Source organism: Lissotriton vulgaris, assembly GCF_964263255.1.
Source record: "Lissotriton vulgaris chromosome 8 unlocalized genomic scaffold, aLisVul1.2 SUPER_8_unloc_1, whole genome shotgun sequence".
Classification (NCBI taxonomy): Eukaryota; Metazoa; Chordata; class Amphibia; order Caudata; family Salamandridae; genus Lissotriton; species Lissotriton vulgaris.
In genome coordinates, this window is record NW_028240615.1 from 99,192 (window position 1) to 124,328 (window position 25,137).

Here is a 25,137-nt window from a genome sequence, read left to right on the forward strand (position 1 = left end):
TCTTCCTCCTTCATCTGAGCTCATGGGGGGGGGGAGTGCTGATCCGGCCCTACAGGACCAATTTGAGGCGGAGATGGTTGACTTGGATTCCCCCATCAGCCCCAGTGAGATGGCTTCCTTAAGGGCAGATTTACTGATCTCAGCTGCTTCAACCAAAGAGACTTTGACCCCCGTTAAGGTTGCGGAAGAAAATCTCAGGGCCAAAAAATACCCTATTTTTATCAAAGCCAAGCAAGATGGACCTTTGATTGATGCAAATTTAATAAAGGAGACAGAAGGGGACGATTGTTCAGTAGCAGATAACTTGCTGGTTACAGGCCCAGAATCTTTAGTCTCCAAGTCTGGTAGTCAACTGCCTCTTCCCCTAAATCCATCAGCTGAGGAAGAGCCCATGCTGCTTTCAAGGCCGGGAGATGACGATGTGTCTTTGGTGGCCTCACCAGTTGTTCTTGACTCGACGGGGCCAGAGGGGTCCCAGGCAGAGGATAGGTCAAACGCTATTCAGATGGATCCCCCGCAAGGTGGCTGCTCCTTTTCTATGCAATGATACGCTAAGGGACTCCTCAATTTAATTTTGGAAGAGATTCAGGACCTAAAGGCTTCCCAATCTATTGAGATCGCTACAATAAATGCCCGCTTGATGAAGATTGAAAAATCCATGGCGCAGGTCCCATCACGGCTCCTGGAGGCCGAAACTCGGATCTCCCAATTGGAAGATCAAATGTCATCTCTAAATCGTAAAGTGACTACTTTCCAGTTCCAGAGAGCATCATGGGAAATTAAGCTGGAAGAATTGGAGAACCACTCCAGACGCTCAAATCTACGAATCCTGGGCATTCCAGAGGGTTTGGAGGGCCAGCATATACTGCAATGGGTTGACTCTTTTATAAAGAAAAATACCCTTACAGATTTCAAGGGGGATTTGACAATAATGAGAGCCCATCGGGTCCCAGCACATCTTCCTGCTAATGCAAAGTTCCCCCGGACGATTCTGGTTAACTTTGATGATTTTAGGGTCAAGGAGCAGATCGTGTCTAGAGCAATCAGGCAAAGACAGTTTTCCTCGGCAGCAGTGCCAGTGTGTCGTATTTTTTCAGACATGTCAGCCTCCGCTGCAAAAAGGCAGAAAGAATTTGTAAAAATGCTTCAGTTGTTTAAATCTCTAGGGGCACAAGCCATGATAGCGCAGCAGAGCAAGCTCAAAGTGTTAGTCAAGGGCAAATTTCATATTTTTTGTGATGTCGCAGAGGCACAGGATTTAATAGAAGAGATTTCACCAGATAAACCCTAGGGGCTGGAAGCAAGTATTTGGTCGACATGCTGGATGGTGTGCATTATTGGGTTAGGAATGGTTTATTTATCTCTTGAGGAATGTATTAATATATCACTTTTTACACGGGTGAAATGATAAGGTGTCAGCATTTGGCATAGAAGGGAAATGATAGTATAAGGCAATTAAGAAGTTAGGTTTTGTAAGGTAGGAAGGGGAAGTGAGGGTAGGGGGAGGGCTTTATTCAGCTACACTAGGCACCAAGTTAGCGTGCCTGTAGAAGGGCAGGTGGGTGAGACAGGTTGTCAACCATGGGGCAGGGGCGGCCATCTGCCCGGGTGACAATGGGTCAAGGGTCAAGGGTTGGGTGGAGAGCATGGGGGAAAAATGAAATCCATATTTTTAAATTCATACTCATTTGTTGATTGTTATGCTGATTGTTATGTGAGAGCAAGAAAGAAGAACATGTAATCTCCGTTAGATCTGGACGGGAGGCTTCTCTCAGTTTTACTAAAAAATAATATTTTTTTAACATGGGGCATTCAGAAATACAACTCTTTTTCTGTAATATCTGATAAGGAAATAGTTAAAGTAGTGTCATTCAATGTCAATGGTCTCAATAATAAAAGGAAAATTAGGTCTATTGAGACTTGGATTAAAACAGAGAACCCCTCGGGTATTCTAATACAAGAAACCCACATAGCAGCAGGGAAAATTTCTGAGTTTGCAATGTTCAGATCCTGGGCAGCTTATAGGGGTTTCTCTTCATCCTCAGTAGCACATAGGGGGACAGCAATTTTTTTCAATAAACTATTTGAGACAGAGGTGGTTAACTCGGCAAGCGATCAAAATGGTAAATGGTACTGGGTCACTAGTAATGTAGACCATCGACCTATGTTTGCTAGTATGTATGCCCCAGTCGGGGATAATTCCCTCCCATATGAGGAACTTTTTCAAACTTTAATTCAAGTCCCGGGTAAATTAATCGCGGATGGCGATTTTAATTTGTTAATGAATCCCAGGATCGATTCCTCAGCTAAATTAAAAGTCAGTTAAAATGAAAAACTCTTAAAACTATACACAGTTATAGTTCAATGCTGGATATTATTGACCTCTGGAAATCTGCATTTCCTAATGAAATTGCCTACACCTGTTTTTCAGGGAGATTCCATACTTTTTCACGCATTGACTTTTTTCTTATTTCCAGGAAATTGTTTTTTTTTTAAGCAGAACATTTTTTTAAATGGATTCTCTGACCATGCATTGGTGGTTTTGGAGTTAGCATTGGGTACATGTAGGGCTGTCAATAAAAGGTGGAGGTAAAAACAGCAAAGACCTCAATTCATAGTAAAAGGCTACTGTATAGAACCTCAAGCTTTATAGCTAAAGCCTATCCAAATCAATCAGGGCAGTGTTTTCGGTGCCATAATCATCCATCTGCCAATTGGACACACATATTTTCACAGCGTCCCTGGATCCAGAAATTTTGGATTGACATTTCGACTATTTAACATCAGAACGTATATTAGTTAGTGGTCCCAATGCCTTGCTTATAGTTCTTGGTTATGACCCAGATCTCTGCCTACCTGATAAAACGATTAAACTTCGCTATATTGGCATGACAGTTGCCAGGTCACTTTTGCTTCTAAGTTGGAGATCAGATTTAGTACCATCTAAATATGAATGGATCTGGAAAATGGAACAGGTCAAAAAAAGTTGTTTTTAGCTATTGGATTTGATTCGCTGCTGCTGATTTAAGAGCTGGATCTATGACGTTACAACGCAGGCTATTACAATGCCTGCTGTTACAACGCGGTTTTTACATCGCATACCATTACAACGCATAGTGCTTTTAGGCGCTGGATAGTGAATTATTTAATTTACTATTCCAACTCCAGTCCCCGTGGATAGTAGGGAAGGTGTTGGATAGTAAATTAAATATATTCCCTATCCTAGAGCGCCCCCCAGCGCAATGCGTTGTAATGGTTTGCGTTGTAATGGTTGCGATGTAATGGTAGTGCGTTGTAATGCTTGCGTTGTAAGTGATGTTTACCTTAAGAGCTCAATGAACTCTTGTTTAAATGTTTATGTTATATTTTAATTCCTGCAAATCTGATCATAATGATGAATTTTGATGCATGTATGCTGACATTTGGCTGTATGAATTTTAAGATGCTAATTTATGTGATATATGGATATCAATAAACAATAAACAATATTTTTTTAAAAGGGATTCAGGAAGAGACATGGTAAGACTGTAACAATTATGAGATGGTGAAGGTGGAGGTGACAGTGAGGGAAAGATGAGACTAATGAGATTTTACAGCATGGAGAATGGAAATTTCAAACACATTGCTTGGGGGGTGAAGTGTACTGTCAGAATAGAGAGTAAGGGCAGCAGAGATAAAACGCCTGAGCACCAACTAACAGAGGAGAAAATGAGAGCCAAGTACTGGGGTGAGGAAAGTCTTTTTGACTCTTGCTCAGAACTCTAAAGATAGATGGGAGAGTGACAGTGCAACTTCAAAGGAAAGAAGATGCAATGGTGCATTGGTGGAAGACTGAGAGCACTGTTTACTGTACTGCATTTGGATCTCTGAAACCTTCATATCTACTTCTCCTGCAGGGATGTTTGTGACATAGAGCTAGCCTCACCTTACATTTGTTATCCGCAAGACTGTGGTATTTGATGGAGACCTTTCATGAGGGTGGAGGTAGGGATGATAATAGCAGCAGCTCTGGTCTTATCTTCCCCTTTTGGGTTGAAAGGAAGGCCTGCGTGGCTAGTGGTGGTAGCATGCCAGGTGCTGGAGCTGCAGCAGGTTTTCTGTTGGGTGCAGGGTCGAGCTAGTCGTTGAGGAAAATGCAGCTTTAACAGCTTCTCCCTTGCATATCTTCACCTGGCAGGTGATGGTAGGGAGTGGGATGAGCACATAGACCTGCTAGTTAGATCTCCAGCCTCCTGGATCGTTGCTGAACAGAAGGTAAACAGCAGGGAGTGTAACAGCCGATGGAGCCAGAGAGAGATACTGGTGACAGTGACAGTGGTGATGGGTGTATTGATAGTGATAAAGATGGAGATATTGGTGATAATACTGGGGATGTAGATAATGGTTCGGTAGATAGTCATGGTAGTGATAGCAGTGATGATGGAGGTAATGGTAGTGGTGCTGATAATAATTGCGGTGGTGCTAGGAGTGGTGATGGTGGTACCAGTGATTTTGTTACTGACAGTGGTGGTAGTGGTGATGGTGACTGAGGCAGTATTGGTGGGGATGAATTAGTGATAATGGTGGTGGTGTTGCAGGTTGTGATAGTGGAGTTAAAGTGAAGGTAGTTTCTCTATCCGAAGGACTCAGAGGGACTGCCTAGTTAGTATGAGGCAATACTATTCAAAGCTTTCAGATGCAGCATCTAGCACACCATCTGGTCAGAAATGTAGAAGAAAAGTGATGCAGGAATAATTGGAGGTCCGGAAAAACATTTGTGCTTGTGCTAAAATGCTGCCGCCACTCCATCCATTCCAAAACGAGGATATCGACCAATACTAGCTCAACCTGTCTGAAGACGGTAAGTGCTTGACTTTCGCAACATTGCCTGATTCAAATAGCCAAATACCTGGGACCCAGTCCACTTACTCACAGACGGGGGATCAGTAAGAACTTAGTACTCTCGAGGTCACATTAGCTATCTTATGTCATAAATCTAGATTTAACCACTATTTCTCACATAAATACACTAGTTAAGGCAAAAGACTATCCCCTGTTCTAAAAGCCATTGTATAATTGACTCGAAAAAGAGAAAATAAATCAGGGTAAACAGGTAATGTCATGTGTGGAGGGGATAGAAGTCAAGTGGGCCAGAAACATGTGGGGATGCGATAAGATGAAAATGCCCAGGTGTTGGGCACTTCAAATCTAACATCCACATATTCAATTGAGGGGTGGCGACCTCAAGCTCAAAGCAAAAAACTAGGAGGGGAGTGTGCAGCTCAAGAGGATTCAGTCTCTCCATCCCGGGTTCAGCAGAGTGACCATGGATTGGAATATGGCAACTATGGTGCTGAGCAATCAGAATCATTAAAAGAAGTTGGCTGAGTAGATCAAAATTTGCATTAAAAAGTGGCCAAGGCCAAGGAGAGCTTTATGAAACTACCATATTGGATCCAGGAAGCCGAGCAGAGAATCTCAAACTTAGAGGATAAAGTTGTGTCATTTAAGAAAGACATTCTGAATAAGCAAATAAAGGTTTTGCCAGCTATAGAGCAAGATTAAAGAGATGGAGAATCATCCAAGGCACACTAATCTGCAATTTATTGGGCTATTGGAGGGTAGTGAGATTCAAGGGACCATTCAGAGTGCTCCGCAGTTAAATGATTCATTGGTTAAAAAGTACATTCTACCTGATGAACTTGCCAATGTGACAATTATGAGGGCACACAGTGCTCCAGCTCATCAGCCAGCTGATGCAAAATACCCATGTACAATATTGGTTAGCTTTTCTGACTTCCATATTAAGGAATGGATTCTAGCTATGGCAATTCATAAAAAATATTTTGCTATTGCTGACAATGTCTTTATGAGTGTGTTTTCTGATTTGTCTGTCATGGCGGCACATCGCTGAAGAGCCTTTCAAGGTTTGATCAGGGAGTTCAAAATACTGGGTGTTAGAAATGGGTGTCTCTTTGCACCTTTGTCCAAATAGGGACCCTTGCTTCTAGTCAGGGTAAGGGGGATACACTTTTAAAATAACCCCTGCTCACCCCTTTGGTAGCTTGGCATGAGCAGACAGGCTTATCTCACAGGCAGTGTGTAAAGAAAGTTTTGGAACAGATACAGTAATACAGTCAAAACACTACAAATGAACACCACACCAGTTTAGAACAATTGGTAATCTTTATCTAAACCAAACAAGACCAAAACTACAAAAACCCACAATACAGTTATCCAGATATCCTTAAAAATAAGTTATTCACTCAATTAAAGTTTGTAGCAACAAATAACTCCACCTGGAGTTATTACGACGTCAAGACAGATAAAAATCCCAAAGAACGGCGCCAACCGTGAAGTGCGCGGTGTCAGGCACAGAGTCAAGCAGACCACCAAAGAACAGTACCTTGGAATTGATGAAAGCAAAGACGGTGCACGGCATCGGGGAGGTGATTCTTCATTGGAGCCGGGTGGCGACGGGTCCCTACGACCCCAGGGGAGGTGAAGCCCCGGTTCCTTACTGAGATGCAGGAGAGGTGAGACGTTGGCTCCTTACAGTGACGGGGAGGTGATGTCACGGTGGCAGCGAGGCATCGATTCCTTACAATGGTGCGGTGTTGATGGATTCGGGAGTCACCCTCATTGAGTATGGGCTCCGCGTTGATGAAGCATTGGCTTCAGGGAAGTCGGGGCTGCGGTGCGAGTTGAGACAGTGCATCATGGACTTCACAAGTGATTTCCTCTGCTCCAGTGCAGGCAGCGGCCTCGGGACCACTTCGGAGTTGCTGCGGCACGGCGTCAGCAGTTGTCAGGACTACGATGCAAGTCAGCCGGTGTATCGTGCTCTTCATGAGCGGTGCCCACTGCATTGGTGCAGGTTATGGCGTAGCTTGCTGGGGTCCATGTAGAAATGTCCTTCTGTGGCAGCTAAAACTGCAGTTCCAGATACAGAAAGACAGAAGAAATTACATCTTTGTGTCCCTGAGACTTCAGAACAGGAGGTAAGCTCAATTCAAGCCCTTGGAAATCTTCTTTCAAGCAGAGGACACAGCAAACAGCAAAGTCCTTTTCTCCTTTCCTTGGCAGCAAGTAGCCACTGCTGAGAGACGACGCGACTGAAGGGGCCTGGTGCCGCCCAGCAAGCAGCGGGCCATGGTGGGAGCGGCGCCCTGGCGGGAGTGAGGCCTTGGCGAGGACTAACTGCCGGAAGTGGCCGCGGTGAGGCGGAAATCCGTATAAACCGGAGAAACACCTGCGGGGGCCTCGCGAGCCACCCGTGAACTGCGAGTGAGGACCGTGCAGTGGTGGTGCAAGGTGGGCAGAGGCGGAGAAGAAGGGGAACGGACACCGCGTTACGGGTAATGGTGCCGCCGCTTCACGGACCGGCAACAAATCAGATGGAGTTAACATTGTGTGACGGACGCTGGGCACCCGCATTGAAGGCTCCGCAGGTGCCACAGACCAAAGAGAAATAACATGACAGTGGCCGAGAGCGTGGCGCATGAACCCCTGTTGACCACCGGGACATATCGCCCTCGAGACCTAACCTGGGCACAGCGGACATTCCAAGATCGGAGGCGCAAAGTGCATGCAGGCAACCCCCCACCTGTTTCCTCAAAGCATCACCTGGCCAAGCCACAGCGGACGGAGCGACTCTGGTACAACATACAACGGCCGTGACGAATGGCGGAGTGCCCGGCCCACTCATCAGCGCCTGAGAGGGGAAAGCAGTGGTCGAGTGGTGGTGCGGTTTCCCAAATACTCTCTTGCCCGCTGAATTAAAGCTACGCAGGCCACGCAGAAGAGCGGCGGTTTTGATGCATCACGCCATCCGGCAACATATGGAGTGGTAGCTGACAAAGTGAGGGAAGGCATCCGGAGGGCTCTAATCAGGGCAGATTTCGTTGTGGCCGCACTAACCTGATAGGCAAGAACTTATTCAGACCAGCACCTTGCGCCCAACACTGGTAGGTGCACGAGGATCGGACAGCTGTCAAGAATCCGAACGGGAGGAGTATGAGAAGACCCCCCCCCCCTCTAGACGAGCGACACGCCACTTGGAAGTGAGAAAACTGTCTGGTCGTCACCATGGCTGGCAGAGGAACTAAACACAATTCCACACAAGCCAAGCTAGATAAATTTGCCTACGACAAGCAGAATCCCCCTCCGGCGGAGCAATGTAAGTCCACGGGGAAAATGGCAGAGAGCGAAGGGGCAAAGAAGGCCACGTTAGATGACGTGATGAGTGCCCTGGCACAGGTTCAGGCGACGGTGGGGGCAACGGCGACGGAAGTAACCCTGATACGGGCAAACTTCTAAAAAATGAATGAAAGGGTGAAACAAGTTGAAGTGGTGACTAAATCCTTGGTAGAAGATGTATCGGAGCTGCAAGTTGAAATGGGGAGAATGCAAGCCGAAAACAAATCACTCAGGGAGAAGTTGGATGATCAGGAAGGGCGCTCTCGGAGGAACAACGTCCGAATACTGGGAGTTCCGGAATTGGAAGATGCAGGGGCTGTGGACCTTTATGTGGAGGACTTGATTAAAAAACAGCTCAACCCCAAGGGACTCTCACACTTCTTCTCAGTGGAAAGGGCCCACAGAGTACCAGGAGGGAAGCCAAAGCCGGGGGCCCCCCGAGGCCAATATTAGCAAGACTCTTTAACTTTCGCGACCGGGACGCCATTTTGCAAGCGGCCAGAGTGGCTCCAGCCATTCAAATTCAGAACTCCAGGGTATCCTTTTTCCCAGACTACACGGTGGAATTTTCACGAAGAAGGAGGACGTTCCTTGAGGTTAAAAGGACGTTGCGAGAAAAAGAAATACCCTACTCAATGCTGTTTCCAGCCAGACTACGGGTAGTCGCTGACAAAAAAGTCTGGTTCTTTGACACCCCAGATGCGGCCAGGGACTGGCTCGAGGGATGGCGCACCGCAGGACCTCCGCGCAGATCACATAGGACAAACCATGGACGCCGCAACGACAGCCGGACCGGGTCACAGACATCTGGCAGAGAAGATGCGGACAGGTCTCCGACTCAGGAACATACTGGGGCCGACAGAGGAGAATAACCCGGAACACCCGGGGCAGTAATGGACGCTTCTGTTTTTTTTTCTACTTGACCTAATTGCTTAATGGTTGCGGTTGGACGCTGGCCTGGGACACCCTGAAGAGTGCAGGGATGCCGCCTGCCCGGGGAGATACTCTCCCCCAACACGCAAGTACTCTGGTTGTGGGATGGGTTAAGCGTTCTGCTCAGTTGGGGAGGCGGGCAGTTGAAGGTCCCTTAAGCAGGGAGGCAGGGAGGGGGGGGTAAGGGAGGACGGTTGGTTGGGTTGTTTCTTTTTGTTTCTTTTTCTTCTTGTGTTGTACTGAAGACGACATGTTTCCTGAAAGTAGAGGCATTACAGGTTTGATCCCCCGCGAGGTTAAGTACTCAGACAGATGGCTGCACAGGTGGCAGATGTACCTGAAACTCGTATAACCCGCCAGTCAGCTTTAACAGTCCTAACTTGGAATGTTCGGGGATTGGGAGACAAGGTGAAGCGTGGCCTAGTGCTGCACTACCTAAAGCCTTGTAGCCCGGCCATAGTTTTACTGCAAGAAACTCATCTGGTAGGCTTGGCGTCAAAGGCAATGGATAGATGGGGATATAAAATTCATTGCGCATGCAGACTTCTCATCAGGTTCAAGGGGGACGGGGATACTAATAAGAAAGAACTTTCAGTTGGTGGTACAGCAGACACGTGTAGATACTCAGGGGTGCTTTGCAGCGGCAACGGTGCAGTGGGAGGGCCAACTTTTTAACTTTGTGTCCGTATACATTCTTCCAGGCCTACCTGCCACAGCACACACGTCCCTCACGGCCTTTCTGTTGACTCTGCCGAACGCGACATTGGTGATAGGGGGCGACTTCAATGACATTGCTGATCAAGACCTCGACAGACACCCTCATACGGCAACGGTGCAGGGAGCCGGACGACTCCTCAGACTACTAGATGCTCTGGGACTCACAGATTGCTGGAGACACAAACACCCTTATGATAGGCAATACACTTACTACTCAGCTGCCCACGATTGCCTCTCCCGGATAGATTACCTGTTGATGTCTGGGGATGGGCCGCAGGACATTGAGGAGATAGACATCCGTCCTAGGGGAATATCTGATCACTCTCCACTGCGGCTCACATACACGAACAACCGTCCCCATAGAAGCCGAATGTTCCCAATCCACGCGAGCTACCTGCAGGTCCCCTCTCTATTGAAAGGCTTAACCAGGGTTACTGAACAATATTTCTAGGAGAATTCTGGATCGGTAGATTCACACAGTACCTTGTGGGAGGCTTACAAAACGGTCCTACGCGGGCAGGCCATAGCCTCCGTTGCTGACCACAAACGAACAAAGCAACGGGAACTTTATGCTTTGGAGGAGGCGCTTAACACTGCGATCCGGGACCAGGAGACTCGACCGTCCCTCTGGGCTGCCCAGGCTGTCCGGCTACGGTGCACCGAGTGGATGACATACCAGAAAGAAATGGTGCTGGATACAAGCCAGGCCACCCATCATAGGGTTTACGAGCTGGGTGACAAGGCCGGAAAGATGCTGGCTTGGCTGGACAAAAAGGAGAGAGCGGGTAGAGTCATCGCTCAGCTGACATCACCTTCAGGTCATACGACCTCGGATCCCGAGGCCATAGTCGACCTACTCGCAGACCACTTCGAGACACTATATACCCCCCAGGCGCAGTACTCGATCGAGGAGGCATATGATTATATCAAAGATTTGACCATTCCTGGCCTCTCCCCAGAAGCGGCGCTCCAACTTGAAGCAGATATCACGGTGGAAGAAATACAAGAGGCAACCCACGCATTGGCATCCGTCAAAGCACTGGGCCCCAACGGGTTCCCAGTGGAGCTGTACAAGAACTCGGTTCAAATCACGGCCCCCCATCTCCTCAATATGTTTACCAATAGTCTGGAAGCAGGTGAACTCCCTAGAGATCAGCGCCTCGCCACAATAATTCTGATCCATAAACCTGGTAAGGCGGCTGAGGCTTGCGCCTCTTACCGCCCTATCTCTTTAATAAATGCGGAACCAAAAATACTAGCCAAATTATTAGTGCAACGATTGGCCCCGCACCTTGCCACCTTGGTGCACCCAGATCAGTCAGGCTTTATGCCATCTCACAATACGTCACATAACCTACGACGTTTGCAGGATGTTTTGGCCCGCCGGGACAGTATACAAGAACCAGCTGTTCTCATTTCTCTTGACGCCACTATGGCATTTGATACCATGGAATGGCCCTACTTATTTGCTGTGCTTCAGCATATGGGCTTTGGCTCCAAGTTCTGCGCCTGGATTCGATTACTTTATACCGGGCCCCTGGCCCAGGTGGTAGCCAATGGCCACATTTCTAGGGACTTCCCGCTTGGTCGAGGGTCTAGGCAGGGTTGCCCACTCTCCCCCCTACTGTTTACTCTGGTCCTTGAACCGTTGGCAATTTGGATCAGATGGGAACCATCCATTAATGGTATTTGATGGTCTCCGACGTGGGAAGATCGCATATCTCTCTACGCGAACGATATCCTTCTCTATCTCACCTCTGCCAAGAAGTCAATTCTTGAGCTTCTTAACGTCTGTGAAAAATTTGGGAGAGTGTCGGGATATAGGATTAACTGGACCAAATTGGTCCTATTCGTTCTTGCAGGTCACCCACCGTCGCTCCTAGCGAGCTGCCCCTTGAGTTATACTGACGCAGCGTTTAAATACCTGGGTGTTTACACTTCGTCAGACCCGGACGAATTCCACGCCCTGAATTTGAAACCCCCACTGGACCGTTTCAAACGGGATGTGAAAGTATGGCGTTCCCTCCCTCTTACTCTCCTGGGCAAAGCTGCACTGTTCAAAATGATGACGCTTCCCCGCTTCCTGTACGTTCTCGAAAATACCCGTTCCCGGTCCTCCCCTCCTACTTCACGGCGATCTCTTCTGCGGTTTCGGCTTTGCTGTGGGACGGTAAGCCAGCACGGATTGCGCAGTGCAAACTGGAAAAAAAATGGTATGATGGTGGCATAGCACTTCCAAACATAGAACTATACTACTGGGCGACCCATCTCAAACAAATTAACTATTGGTTGCATTCCCCACAGACTGAACCCGCTTACTTAGCCGATAGACACTGCTTGGAAACCAGAGGTTTGTTGCGAAACCTCTATAGCCGTAGTGTGCCAACCGACCTGGTTGGACCGACGCGACACACAATTCAAATCTGGTACAAGGCACACAGATGCCTCCAATGCGCTAACACAATCACGCAATTGACACCACTGTGGGACTCATACAGACTAGGTTTTCTTTGCAACAGTAAAGGGTTCCAGGCATGGGACAATATAGGAATATCAGTTGTTGGGGACCTTTGGAAGAAACGCAAGGTAGTGGACTTCGCGTTTCTACAAACCAAATATGAGATGGCACAATCTGAACATTATAAATGCATGCAATCCGCCATGCACTGCAGACAGCCATCCCGCCAGGGACAGCCCTACAGGAATCCACTCCTCTTGAGGATAGATTGCTAATGGAACACATGCCCCGCAAACCAACATCATTCACATATCGAAAGCTGGTGAACAATCTGCCAGACAGGTTGGCTAAGTTACGGTTGAGTTGGGCGAGGGATGTGGGTGACTTTGAGGATTCAGAATGGCAGGAGGCTATCTCCTCGCCGCCGGAAACGGCGATCCCCTCCAGACTTAAATTAGTACAGCTGAAAATACTGCACCGCACGTATTACACCAGAACAGTCCTCCATAAGATAGGGAAGACCTCCCACGAGTATTGTCTCTGTGGATGCGGGGAGAGGGGAACGTTCTACCACACTATTTGGGACTGTGGTCGAGTGGCTAGGTTCTGGGCCGCTGTGATGCGTACCATATCTCAGACCATGACTGTTTCCCTGCTGCCTGAACCCCGGCGTTGTCTGTTAAACGTATGGGATGCAACGGATTTAACCCTCCGACAACAGGACTGGGCCATGCTGGGGATGATGGTGGCAAAGCGAAACATAGCTAGACTGTGGGGTGCTGAAGCTTCGCCTACACTAAGGGACTGGTGCAGGGACATGGATGTATCAATGGTTGCCGAGAAAGCGGTGTTTGTCCATCGGGGATGCCCCAGGAAATGGGGGCAGATCTGGGGGGCGTGGAACAAGTTCAGGGGAGATATTTGTGAGCCGCCCCAAACTGACTCGGATGAGGCCCTTTCAGACTAAGAGTCTCCTCCCCACGATTCAGTGATATATGGTGTTTTTTTTGTTCATTCCGGTATTTAGCCAGTGACTGCAGAAGGTTTATTGATGGGGACTTACCTGTATTTGCACTACGTGTTTACAAACTACTACACACATGACTGTTTATGTCGTCTTCCATATTCGATGCGATGCTAACGAGTTTAGATAATTTAAAAATAGAAAATGGACCTTATTAGATTTATGATCCTTCTGTGAATTATGTACTCTCATGATTGTTTAATGCCGCCGTACCCCAGGGATGTCGGCACATGGGCTGTGTTATTATTGATATTACAAAGTAACTGTAACTACGTTGCGGCCGGCCCAAGGGGTTGTAGGCCAGGTGCGGTGTATAATGGTGAAGTACAATAAAGGTCTTTAAAAAAAAAAAAAAAACAGCAAAACGTATTAACAACAGAGGAGACATCAGCAAAAAAATGGAAAGGAGACTCACGCTAATGGTACCAGGTCTAACAGTGGTGTTGAGGCAAGGGGCCCATTTAAATACCCTGCCACATCTCCAATCAAAGTGGCCCATTGCTCTTTCTTGTAGCCTTTATTTTGTGGTCACTGTTTCCTTAGCTGCTCTGGGGAGAAGCGGGGGAAATTTCCTAAGGGTTTTAAGTAAACCAAGGCAGTTCCCCACTAGCTTTTTAATCTGGGTGGAAAAAAAGATTCTCCTCGAACCAGACTCCCAGATTTTTCGCAGGTTGCCCCATTGCGGTTTGCAGGGGATAATCCTTTGGCCATAGAGTCTCTCTGAACTGGGGAGGGAAGGTCTAATAGAGAAGAATTTCAGACTTACCCTCATTACATTTGAGCTGTGCGGAGGAAAGCCATTGAAAGGCTGCTGGGAGGCAATTTTTGGCCAGTAATGGAGAGCAATCTGATTTTTCCCAAGTAAACTGCAGCTGAGCATAGTCAGCGTAATCTATAATTTTGGCTCCCAGGTCTTCAGCCAAATAAATCAGAGGGGTGATGTACAGAATAAAGAGAAAGGGGCTCAAGGAGGACTCCTGCGGCACCAGAGTGGTCACCTCCTGAGGTGAGGAGGAGAATGGAGGGAGACAAACTTTTTGGGTGCGCTCATCCAGGAAGTATTTAAACCAATTCAAGGCAGCACCCAAAATCCCCATATCCGCAAGGCGGGTTAGCAACAGTGAGTGGGGGACAGTATTGAATGCTGCCGAGGGATCCAACAAAATAAGAGCTGCCCTCCCTCCTGCTGTAATCCACTATCAGGACATGCCACACACATCAGGGCATGTCCTACCTTTAACATACAATGCACCCTGCCCTAGGGCCTAGCTTAGGGGTATCTAACATGTAGAAAAGGGAAGGTTTGGGGACTGATAAGTGGGTGCACTTACCAAGTTCATATGGCAGTACTAGACTGCACACAGGCTTTGCAATGGCAGGCCTGTGATACCCTTTACAAGATGCGTCTGTGGGTGGCACAATCAGTGCTGCAAGCCCACTAGCAGCATTTGATCTACAGGCCCTGGGCACACATGGTGCACTGTACTAGGGTCTGATAAGTAAATCAAATAAGTCAATCATGGAGTCACTAATCAATTACAACAATTTACAATAGGGAGCACTTGCACTATGGCACTGAATAGCAGTGGCACAGTGCACAAAGCATCTAAAACCAGCAAAACATATTAACAACAGAGGAGACATCAGCAAAAAAATGGAAGGGAGACTCACGCCAATGGTACCCGGTCTAACAGTGGTGTTGAGGCAAGGGGCCCATTTAAATACCCTGTCACATCTCCAATCAATGTGGCCCATTGCTCTTTCATGTAGCCTTTAATTTGGGATCTCATATTGTTGAAGGGATTCTGCTCATACACAGAACTGTGCACAGAGACCCAGGACCTCAGTGAATTGTGGTGGACCAAAAAGCTCGCCTCAGTACCTAGAACCTCCTAATCGACTAGCATCAGTGTCTCATTAGCCCTTCGTCCTATAGCAAAGGTATCAATGATTAGACAACCCAGTACATGTAACTTATGAATGGTAGGAATCAAGAACACTCTTTCGTTATAGTCTCATACCAATCCACAACATGGGTAAAAAGAGACACAATAAAGTTTAAAAGTATTTATTTTAACAACGTGCTCTAAGATGCAGTATTTTTACTAACTTAAGCAGGCATATGATTAAAAATAATATGATCAGCATTGTTACAAATCCATAAAACACAAAGGGAGAAATCATATTATAATGATAGTGGAAACAGGTCCTATAGTGCCTTGTATGCCACCCTCCCTAGCTAGGAGCTATGTTTTATAAAATATTAGAAGGTCTCTTAGGCTTGAATGGGAACACCATACCTCCGAGATCAGCAGGAGTGAATCACATCAGGATCTGCAAAAGTTCTCTCTCTCTAGAAACATATTTTCTCCCAGTGTCTAAATCATGCATGCAGTGTGATATTAAAGACGCCAGAATTTCAGCTAGCTGCAGCTGCGTGACTGTTATGTCTGAAGCATGAGTCGATCATCCCGAACAACACCTAACATTGTTATGATAACCTTGGAGGCTTCAGCATTCACTGTGCAGACTAAGGTCGATGTATAAGCCTATAGAAGTTGAAAACAAGCCATTCTCATGTGAAGAATTTCACGCAGCATAACTTACAACAACAGTTACATGTAGTGTTGTGTGCAAAAGCAGCAAAAAGGTAAAATGGTGTTTGAACTTCTAATAAGCCTATGCTTACTTAGAAATGAACGCAAACAGGGCCCTGCCTTCACTACACCCTCCCTTGATCGGGACATGCACAGAAAGGGGGCAATTTGGAACGCAGAGTTCAAGTTAGAGTGAGACAGAACTAACTTCAAAATTCCGAATTAGTAACCACAATTTTTTTTTCACTCAACACCAGGCAGGGTCTGTATAGTGTCCAAAGCACAGAATGTGAATAGAGTGATATGCTTGGCCAAATTTTTAGGCTGGTCATGGGCAATTAAGGCCAGAAGGAACTTATCTTAATTGTATCATGTAAGATCTCACAGCTAATTCTGCTCTTTTTAGCCCCAGGTCTATACATGTCTTGTAAAACTAAGAAAAGTTTAATAATTAGTTTTAACCGTGATTTCAGTGCAAAGTTAATAATATGTTTATTGGTTTTCTATATAACCTAATGTACAGTGGTTGTTTTGTTTTGTAATGTTTTTTACTTGTCTTTTGTGATTTTATTATCGAAATAAAGACATTAAAACCTGAAAACCTGAATAGAGTAAAAAATGCATGAAAAAACCACGAGTCCAAAACGCACTAGAAGCCGAAACCAAGCCACTTCAATCCAAAAGTGCATAAGCACAGTACGTTGCAACTGCCTCCAAGAAGAAGACATTGTTTTCATCCGAAAACATTTCAGCCATCCAATTTAATAAGGGGAAGGAACACACATGTTCTTCGACAGCCGGAGCCTCTAGCATAATCAGAGGACAACTTGGGTTTTCTTTGAGATAACTGCGTGCCAGAAAGTCATGGGCTGCAGCCCATATATTCCAGTTGCCTAGGACTGCATGTGCCGCTGCGCAGGCCATTATTCCAATACCAGAACAGTCTAACTCATGAGCAACAAGGGGACTCATTAGTAGATCATAATCGGGGTTAGGAGACACTGAGGTGCAGAGACACAAATCCAGAGCCCATTCAAAACTGCAATCCAGGCAATGGAAGACAGGCTGCACGCACGTAAAGTACAAAAAACGGAAAGATAATCCATATGCCACACTCAAGGTAGCCAGCGATAGAGCTGCATAGTATTCAAGCATCCGGTTACGAAGCTGGAGCAGCCGGGGCAGTTTGTCGTGTGACACAAAATGTGCAGCCATTTTTGAGCAAGCAAATTCACAGCATTACACCGGCAGCCAAGGCAAGAATTAAACTTCTGAAGAGACTGGAAAAAATAGAATGAAAAAAATGCCGGTATCACACCAAATTTACAGCCAGATTCATATAGTGAAATGCGCTCGCAAAAGGGCCAGATTCTGAGAATCTGGCCCTTTGCGAGTGCAATTTTTGCATTTGGGATTCATCATCCCAAATGCAGAAATCGCTAATAAAGAATTCGCAAGTTTGCGAGGATTAGCATTTAAGGAATCTCTATTAGAGATTCCTTAAAAGCTATTCCTGGAACATTTAAAAAATTGCGAATTCGCAATTTAGGAGCGCTATTTACCACGAAGTCAAACCTCGTGGTAAATAGCAAAAACTTAGAAAAATGCATTTAAATGCATTTTTCTAAGTTGCATGTTAGAAACACACATGTCCTTTGGACATGTGTGTGCACATCAGTGTAAATTCACATTTCAGGGGTGCTACAGGGTGTCCTTTGGACACCCCTGGCACCCTTGAAATCGCATCCTTATTTGCGATTAGCAATTTGCTAATCGCAAATAAGAAGGCTGTAGGAATCGCAATTTATTTTGCGATTTCTACATGAATCCCGATTTGCAAGTCCTCAATAGCGATTCCTTAATAATCGCTATTAAGGACTCACAAATCGGGACTTTGATGAATCTAGCTGATAGTTTGGAATGAGGTCACAAGGCCAGAACTTACCATTTTGAAAAAATGCGCCAAGCCTGTGACGAGGCATTGAAGATAGTGTGAATCAAGGCACTGAAATGCAGGGGGAGATCAGTATTCAAAAGGGCATGCACCTTGGTGCGAGTGTTTGCCACCTGAAGGAAAATGTTTCACGTGAAGATGTAATTGTGACTTAAAAGAGCCGTTATTCGACTCATTTTATTGAACTCTGCTTTCAAGGTCGGAATGGAAGGCAATATGGATACATCGAGCTTTCGAGCTTTCCATGCGGAGGAGGGGATAGCACATGTTTGCAACAAACTACATGTTGGGAGTCAGCCACAATGTACAGAATCCCTGCCAGCATACCACAGCACTCTTCATTATTTAAAAGCAAATAACTACCTTTTGCTAGCAAAGTGAAAGTCGGAGTCACTGCGGCGACAGGATTTCCTTTTAAAATGCATGCTAAATTTGGGGCGTCAGAATTGCAAAATCCATGCAATTGGATATTCCTGCAAACTAAGGAGTGATCAGGTGTTGAAGTGCAATCTTCACCCTTCACATAATCTTCTTTACCCTCCCTCAGGCACCTATAGGTGAATGGCAGAGACCAAACTTCATGGAGATAAGCGCTACCCAAAGGTTCATATCTGCCTATGGCATAGTATTTCATACATGATTCGAATTTAAATAGTGGAAAAGGCAATGTAAGGGTTCTAACTTTTCAATATGCTACAGTGAATACGCAGCATCCTTCATAGACATGATTTGTTGTTTCACAGTCAAATTAAATGGTAAAAATAGAGAAAGGGTATTCATATAGTCCCAAGGCACTTTACCAGCCTTTAACGTTTGCAGTCTCCAAGCAAATTGCATAATGGAAAGTAATTGATTTTGACCAGGACACAAAACTGACACTTCATCCTGTACGATATCAACAACAGATGAAACAATATTATCCAATGTGTAAATTCTGGAAGAAAGGGTATTAATGCTGTTATCAACAACTGCATGCACTTTTTCTAAATTAGCCTCGTCTATTGCACGTAATCTAGAAGCTGCTTCTATTTGAGATAGTTTCCAAACTTCGTTGCAAACCGCATATAAACCAAAAAGCCATCTTTTTGACCTGACTGCTGCAGGACCTTTAACAAAATCATTTAGATCAACATTTTCAGTTAATTTGGGCAAATGGAGTTTAACTGACGCTAAGGTGTTTGAGCCAATTCTGACATAATTGGCCTACCGAATAGGTAGTATAAGTATGGTCACTTTTAAAACAGGGTTCCATCCTCACCTGTGTATAGCCAGGAGCCATCCGGAGACGTCATGGATGTGGCCCATTGTATCCAACGTGGATGGAAAGCTTTGGAATTGGGTACACTGGCTTTCATCACTGCGTCCAAGGGAGGATACGGTGTAACAACCAACATGCATTTCCCCTGCGACAGCTCTCGTTCTTTAAGAATCGGCATCTGCACTGCAGTCAAAACTTTTTCTACAGAAGAAAATCACATTTCAGCCGAGGTGTACAAGTGTGACTTGTATGCAATAGGGACTATGTCACCCTCATTAAAAGTCAGGTACGTGAAACCCACCGCCCCAGGCACAATTCTTATTACCAGGTTGGTGTGATTGCCATGAGTCAGTAAGTATTTACATTCAAGAAGATCAGCCTGCAAAGATTGCAAGATGGCTGAATGTTCAGACAGCCAGCAAGATTTGGTGAAAGTAGGTTGTACCATGGCATAAAGCGGCTTGATATGCTGGGCATAATCAGGAATGTAAGTACGCCCGAAATTCAAAAAACCCAGTAAAGATTGTAGTTTTTTTTAGAGTTGGCGGAGCACGCAGCTGTGCGCATTTCTCCAGGAAGTGAGGTGCTAAACCTCAACCTTCATTGTTGAGCTCATAGCCCAGGAACAACACTGTGTACTCTGCAATGTGTGACTTTGCAATGTTAAATTTGTATTCGAAGTCCGCAAACATACAAATGATGCGGTCAAAGCGACACAGATGAAGCCATAATTCGTCGTCAGTGAGATAAATGTCATCAACATACGAGCATGCATCAGGGTCAGGTCTCTCTAAAAGGCAGACTATGCTGGCGGCAAAAACGCCTGGACTGTTCTTATAGCCCATAGCCAAACTCCAGAACTGTTTTTCTTTACCACCACAGGTGAAAGCTGTCCATTGACTACTAATAGAGGACAGGTTATGGTTAAAAAATCCATTAGATATGTCAAGTGTGATCATAACCGTTTACGCACGAGACTATCCACAAGGGCTGAACTGTGAGTATTCTGTACCGCACAGGTCCGACACTGAGAGTTCAAATGCAGGTAATCCAATACCAAACGGTACAAGCTATCGGGATTGGTCACAGTGAAAAGGAGGATTATTCATCGGAGACACACACGTTTCAATCACACCTTGATATTCCAATTGGTCAAGGATTTCCACCACAGGAGCTTTCGCTACACGTCGCATGGGATATTGGGGTTGAGGCTGTGGCATAGACCGCAATGGTATATCATGTCTGGGGGAAAATGTGTCCCATCCACACTGAGCACAGTACAATGTTGGTACAAGCACCTTAGCCCACTCTTCTACAAAATTCAGGGCCTGCTCCTTCGGCACAGTGTGTGGGAAACTAGGGAGGATTACCTCCTCCCTTATTGGAGCGGCCAGAACAAAAGGTGGGGGGCGATCAGCCTCCGCTAACAAAATGTCATAGGTAGTAGTCAGATTTTCAAAAAATACCCCTTTTATTGTACGTTGTATGTCACCTTCAATTAAAAATATTATTTCATAAAGCCTTTCAGAGGGAGCCACTCTAGTGTCAGCTGTCTCAACAGCAATGAACGTGTCAGTTGCTGTCACCTTCAGAAATTACGCAAAACTTCCCGCACTACTGTAATATCCACCACACTGTCTAACAGCGTCAGCGCCCATGTCAGGTTCTGAAAATGGGTTCTCACTATCCGTGGTATACCTCGCTGTTAAAACAGCAACTTTCTTCTTCTAAAACTGGGGTCTTTGACACGGAGAGTCGTCTTGCTTGCCTTTACCGTCGGTTTTGCGGGGTTGCTCACGGCTCTATTGGGCACCCCGACCTCTGCAGCTGTCTCCCCCTCTGGTTGATGAGACCAATGTATCCTGCAAAGAGCGAGGAGAACTTTGATCAGGAACCTGCAAACGATTAGGTGACTTTATATTTATATTATCGCGGTCGCGCAAGTCATATGTGCGCTTAGTAGACACAGGTATTGGCAAAGCAGGGCGTGAACCCCTCAGTACCTAGAACCTCCTAACCGACTAGCATCAGTGTCTCATTAGCTCTTCGTCCTATAGCAAAGGTACCAATGATTAGATAACCCAGAACATGCGACTTAGGATACACTCAGGAATGGTGGGAATTAAGAACACTCTTTCATTATATTCTCCTACCAGTCCACAACATGGGTAAAAAGAGACACGATAAAGTTTAAAAGTATTTATTTTAACAACGTGCTCTAAGATGCAGTATTTTTGCTAACATAAGCAGGCATATGAATAAAAATAATATGATCAGCATTGTTACAATTCCATAACACACAAAGGGAGAAATCATATAATGATAGTGGAAACAGGTCCTATAGTGCCTTGTATGCCATCCTCCCTAGCTAGGAGCTATGTTTCATAACATATTAGAAGGTCTCTTAGGTTTGAATGGGGAACCCCATATCTCCAAGATCAACAGGAGTGAAACACATCAGGATCTGCAAAGGCTCTCTCTCTCTGGAAACTGATTTTCTTCAAGTATCTAAATCATGCATGCAGTGTGATAAAAAAGATGCCAGAATTTCAGCTAGCTGCAGCTGCATACGTGTTATGTCTAGAGCATGAGCCGATCAGCCCGAACAACACCTAACATTGTTATTATAACCTTGGAGGCTTCAGCACTCACTGTGCAGACTAAGGTTGATATGTAAGTCTAGGGATGTTGAAAACAAACCATTCCCATGTGAAGAATTTCATGCAGCCTAACTTAAAACAACACTTACATGTAGTGGTGTGTGCAAAAGCAGCAAAAAGGTAAAATGACGTTTAAACTTCTAATAAGCCTATGCTAACATAGCAATGAGCGCAAGCAGGGCCCTGCCTTCACTACAATATGGTACTCGGGCTCTAATTGGATGACATTTCTGTAAACATTTCCAGGTCTGTGAGCCCACCAATATGTGTCTTGCAATGTATTGGTTGAGTAGGGTGATATGTGTCTATGCCACCAGGGCCAATGGTATCTGGGACATGATCCGCAGTCATTGTGGGTGTGTACTGCAATATATTTAATTGTGCATGGGTGCGATTAGGCCCATCTCCCCCAATATCCCAGTCCCTGGTTGTTACTCACCCTGTTGGTGTTTTGTCTGATGATGTTGAACAGTATCCTGTCCCAGAACTCCAACCACCGTCTCCTTGCTGGTGACTTGGGACACCTGTTCCTCCAATGGATCCAGCTCCTCCTGTGGCACTGGACTCCCACCTCCAGTTTGCATTGCTACTTTCAGATTGGCTGCAAGTTTCTGCCTGGTCTTGCGCTTAGCATCATGCTAGCGCTTCTTGCAGTCGTCCACTGTCCTCCTCACCTCTCAGACGGCATTCACCTTGGCTGCGATGTACTGCCATATTGCATTTCTTGTGCCCAATGACACTGGAGCTGACAAATGGTTATTGTTGCTTTTCTGTCACCTCCGCAATCAGGACCTGGTTTTCCTGCGGACTGAACTGGGTCTTCCTCTTATCCTTGGCCTTCCCCTGGGTCTCTTGCTGGTACTCCTGGGTGGTTGGAAGGTTGTTGTTGGCTTCTGTACTGGGTCCAGCTTCCTCCATAGTTCATCTCAATTGTTTCTATTTTTTGTTTTTGTTTTTGGGCCACTTAGAGGGCTTTTTATAGTGGTTTTCCCACCTAACGTGAAAAAAGTGTGCTGACGCTAATTAGCAAGCCGTTCCTGGCAGCTAATTGGCACATTGCCACTTTTTTCACCTTAGCGTGATGATTTTTATCACTGTGCCGCTAATCTTATCGCTGGACATTTCCCCCAGTAGAGGAAACTATCGGCAGTTAGCGGCGTGTTGTGAATGCGTTGCTAACACAGTGGTAGTATCCTGCGGTACACGGCGATAAAAAAACGAACGCTAACTGAAGTTAGTGATAGTTTTCAACATTTGTTGTGAATATCACCCTTAGGTTTTCTTACAGTGGTGAATTACCAGATTTCGAATCTCGTACTATATATGTCGACTTCCAAAGAACGTCATACAAAACATGGTAAATCTGACTTTCAGAGCTCCAAATGTATGTTTAATGTTTCTGTAATTTAAAAAAAATGTGCATTATATTTCAATTAATGTAATTTGTTTAATAGATGCATGACTACTGAGTTAGAATCTATTGTGGGAAACCAAATAAATAACTCTGATCCTTACTAATATTGTAACATTGAGATCCTAGTGGCAAACATGAAACATAACTTTAAACAAACTGTGTAACATCAAGGAAATGTTTTCAGAGCTCCAAATGTATGTTTAATGTTTCCGTACCTTAAAAAAATGTACGTTATATTTTAATTAATGTAATTTGCTTAATAGATGCCTGACTAATGAGTTAGAACCTACTGTGGGAAACCAAATAAATAACTCTGATCCTGCCCCAATATTGTAACATTGAGATCCTAGTGGCAAACATGAAATATAACTTTAAACAAACTGTGTAACATCAAGGAAATATTTTCTTACACGAGATATCTGAGCGATTGCGTTTAGGACAAGTAGACAATAAAAAATGTTGCCAAAAAATCTTAGGGTGAAACATGCAAAGAATCTATTTATAAACATTGTAAATTCGTCAATGTTCATTGTATTAGATGGAATACTATATTAAAAATGGAATCAACAATAATCACACATATTTAATGATGCAGTGTTCAAAGGAAAATGTTAGCTGTGCTAAATCAGCTTGTCAGAACATACTGTATACTACACCAATTAAAAAATAGATAATACTATTTCAGATGTGAACATCTAGCGAGCTTTTGAAATAACATTGCTGCAAATGAAATAAATAATTAACTAAGGCCGGCACTGTTGCATTTGATCCTTATTTGCATAGATGTATGCCAATTTTCTTTGACAGAAAACGCAAATGAATTAATGGTGTTACCACCATGGTGTTAAGCCGCTTACGACCTTCGTTCAAAAAAGTTCAAAAAAGTTTATGAACGACCCATGCCATATAAATAAAATCAGATCTCTGGGATTCCGCCTTGAAGATGCTTTAGCATTATGTATGTGCCCCAAAAAATGCACGTAGAATGGGTAAGCTACTGTACATTCACTATTCAATTTGCTTGCGTGATATCTACAGTTGAATAATAATAATAGAGTAATAGGCTGCACTAATTGCCTTCCACGAGCAAACATAAACAGCAAAAAGTTGGAAATATGGCCATTCGATTGATTACGCAAAGAAACAAATTCAATGGCATTTAAGATGCTCGTGTAAAGCTTAAATGCCTCGTCTTACTCTAAAGACATATTATCATCCCGATTAATCCAAACTTTTTGGTCTGATAAAATGCAATATGTCATCTCGTTTACTCTGCTCTGAAGGTCAGCTTCTCCTCCACGTTTCTTCTGTAGAAAGATTCTGAATAAGAGGTATATCATTTGGTTATATTGGAGTTAAGCAGTGGAATCATCTCCCCTTTGGTCTGAGACAGATGTGTCAATGTCTTCCTTTTAGAGAGCCTCTAATGCCCTTTCATTTTTTTGCCAGCTCAGCTCTCTGAGGTCTGCATTCTTGATTATGGGTTCGTAGCATTAAGAAGGCTTTGTGCCCTTAGCTGCACTTCAGAAGTACAAAAATCAAATTAAATATAAACAAAGTGCCACTTGTTTTACCTTTCTGAACTTTGACATCATCATCATAAACATTTGGTTCATTGTGAATGAAGTAGGTGTCAAAATAACATTAAATTACTTGTGCCAATAGTTTCATTCAGAGGTCAGGGTACACGTTTGATAAATCATTGAGCTATATTTATAGTTATGTTTTATCAAACAAACAAACACGAGGGTTTTTGTCACCCTGAGTGACGTAATATTTTACCATCCTTCCCACCACCTCGACACAGGGGCAAACTTTGGTCCTTGTAGACCTGCACCTTGAACACTGGCACAGGGTGAGCTCAGACACAAACCAGGCACATGCGTATATTCTGACCACTGTTCCAGTGTTCCTCGTAATTTAAAACATTCGTTTATTTTGTTT